We start from the raw sequence: 3,469 nt of genomic DNA, 5'->3' as shown, positions 1-3,469 counted from the left end.
ATTATGGATATTTACAGCTATTTCTCCTCATTTTAAGTTGTGCTCCATCAGCAAATGAATGTCTTGAAAACTTTACTCCATTTGTGTCACCATGGTCAACTCTACTTTGAGGAGGCATCTCTTCCCCAATCTTATTTTGAGTGCCTTCCAACCTGAGGGATTCAACTTCCAGCACTATATATGATAATATACTGCTGCTTTTCATAATGTTTTCATTTTCTAGTACTATATCTGACAATGTTCCACTATTATTCATAAGGTTTACAGTGACTACACATTCAAAAGTAATCTGTCTCTCTTTCTTCCTGGTCTTAGTCTGGAAGCTCTGTTGAAACCTGTCCACCATGGGTGAACCTTTTGCTATTGTTAGGTGCCATTGAGCCAGTACCAACTCATATCGACCCTATGCAAAACAGAATGAAACACTGTCAGGTCCTAGATCAACCTCACAATTGTTACCATGCTTCAGCCCATTGATGCTGCTATTTTGCCAATCCATCTCACTGAGGGTCTTCCTCTTTTAATCTGACCCTCCACCTTACCAAACATGATATCCTTCTCCAGCAACTGGTCCCTCCTGACAATATGTCCAAAGTATGAGAGACAAAGTTTGGCCATCCTGGCCTCCAAGGAGAACTCTGGCTGCACTTCTTCCAACACAGATCTGTTGGTTCTTTTGGCAGCCCATGGCATGTTCAATATTCTCCTCCAACACCGTATTCAAAAGCTCAATTCTTGTACAGTCTTCTTATTCACTTTCCAGCTTTTCCATGAATATGAAGTTATTGAAAATACCATGGCTTGGGTCAGGTGCACCTTAGTCCTCAAGTTGACATCTTTGCTTTTCAACACTTTAAAAAGGTCTTGTGTAGTAGATTTGCCTAATACTGGTATTTAAATACCAGTGGCATAGCTTCTACCATTGCAGCAACATGCAAGACACCAAAGTACAACAGACTGACAGATGGGCTGTTGATTTAGTACTTACTAAATCTTTATAAGTAATCCTGGAGTGGGACTGTAGGATAAACACTGGGTTGCGAACCACAATGTTTAGAGTTTAAACCCACCAGGTGCTCCTCGGAAACCCTATACAGGGTTGCTATGAGTTGAAATTACTTGATGACACTTACAATAGCAAAACTTTATATTTTTTCTTTAATGATAAGGTTTATTAATTTTATTTGACATTACTCTGTAATGTTTTTAAGTGCTGTGGAGTTGGTTCCAACTCATAGCAAACCTGTATAATGTTTATGAGGAGCAGCTAGTGAGTTTACCACTGACCTTGCTATTCAAACTGACCTTGAGGTTGAGTGCTTATCCTATGGCACCATACCTTCTTCTCAAGTCTGAAACAGTCTGTTTTATATATAAATCAACTTGAGTTTCTTTCCTTTTGAAAGCTTTGTAACTATCCTATTAATTCCCTCTTCATTATTGTTTTCTCTTATGAATTGATATCTCTGGTGCCCTATTTTCAGTCTAATAGGTTTGTTTTACTTTGGAGAGTTGATCCAGTTTTCTATCCTGTCTTTGGAACCTGAGGTTTCCAGGATAATATCTGTGTCTTTTTTTTTTCCTACTGACCTCTACTTTACCAACATGATGTTTTCTCCAGGTACTGGTCTTTCCTGACGAACAGTGTTCTATTTTAATAGCTGTCATGCACTCAGTATCAGTAGACCATATAGGGCAGTTTTCATGTTTGAATCAACTCACTGGCAGTAGAATTTTAGAACTAAAATGTATACAAGAGAATTTGAGCTAATGGCTAGGGGTCTGGCCAAGCCAGAAGGACGACCTTATGGCCTGATATTAACTTATGTTAGGAAAAGAAAGGAGCATGATTCAATAATGCATATGCAAAGAGGCATCAAGCAATGAAACCAATAAAAGCTCTGGACACAGTAGCTCCAATGGTTTCCTCTTTGAGGAAAGACATTGATACATGTGGGGCACTAGAGTACTCTTTTTTGGCACATGGACGCTCCATATTAGGAATCTTCATGTACCTCACATCATGAATTTCTTCTTTGCTTTTCTTTAACTCATTCATTTATTCATCTATTTAGTTTTTTAAACTTTTTCTTCTGAACTGAATGAAGGTTTACAGAGCAGATCATAAGTTTATATTCAGCAAATCATATATGTTACTTCATTACAATGATTACAATCCCTTCCATGTATCAACAGTTAACAGCATTTACTTCTATTCACTTTAACTATTGCATTCTCCTTGTGTGTCCCACTGTATTAATCTTTCCTTTGTTAACCTCCCTCTTTTTGTATATTGTCTTCCCTGTTACCCATGTTAGCATGTGTCTACCCTCTAGTCTGGGAATAATTTCCCTCTCCCCTCCCCCTGTAACCATCATTGATTGTTTCTTTTATCAATATATATATTTTTTTACACACTTGTCTCATACATTATTTGTCCTTTTGTGAGTGACTGTTTCAGCATAATGTCTTTTGCAGCTGCATCTTCAGCATTGCATAGTATTCCACTGTGTTTATGTACCAAAGTTTGTTTAGCCATTCTTCTGTTGATGGGAATCTAGGCTCTTTCTGTCTTTTCTATGTGTCTATTGTAGACTGCATATTGAAGGATCCTGTTATCTATTCTGCACTCTCTGTCTCTTGACTAGTGTATATAATCCATTTACATTCAGTGTAATTATTGATAGATATGAATTGATTTTGTCATTTTGCTGTGTATTTTTGTGATGCTGCTTGCTTCTTTGTTCCACATAATTTTTTGTGCTGAGTTCATTTTATTTGTGGGTTTTCTTTTCATTTTCTTCATTTCTATTGTGTTAATATTCACTGAATCTATCTGGTTTTCCTCTTTTTTTCAACAATTCTGATGTGCAGGTGTATTAAGTTTCTTTAAGATTAACCTATAATTTATTATTTCCCTATTTAAAACAGTTTGTTTTATCTTGAAATCTACTAGACTTCCAAGCCATTTGGATGTTCTGTATCTACACTATTACCTCTTTTTCCTTTGTAGCTAATGTCATTATAAATTGATATCTCTGGTTCCCTATTTTCAGTCTTATAGGTTTGTTTTACTTTAAATGCTTCTGTATCTGGATTAAGTTGTGGGTGGTGTTGTCATGTATGGTAATCTCAGATTGTTGTCTACTGCTGTTGGTTCTCAGTCCAAAGAACACACTTCAGCATATTTTTGTAAAGTTGGTCTGATCATTATAAATTACTTTAATTTCTGTTTATCAGGAAGCAACCTAATTTTGCCACTGTATTTGAGGAACAGCTTTGCTGGGTATATGAGTCTAGGTTGACATTTTTTTTCTTTCCAAGTTTGATATACATTATCCCATTGCCTTCTTGCCTGTATGGTTTATGCTGAGAAATCAAAGCTTAGTCTTATTGGGTTCCTTTGTAGGTAACCTTTTGTTTTTCCCAACCTGCTCTCAGAATTCTTTACTTTATCTCTCCTGTTTGG

This window comes from Chrysochloris asiatica, unplaced genomic scaffold, assembly GCF_000296735.1.
Source record: "Chrysochloris asiatica unplaced genomic scaffold, ChrAsi1.0 scaffold00165, whole genome shotgun sequence".
In the NCBI taxonomy this organism is placed as follows: Eukaryota; Metazoa; Chordata; class Mammalia; order Afrosoricida; family Chrysochloridae; genus Chrysochloris; species Chrysochloris asiatica.
This window is presented reverse-complemented; position numbering follows the sequence as displayed.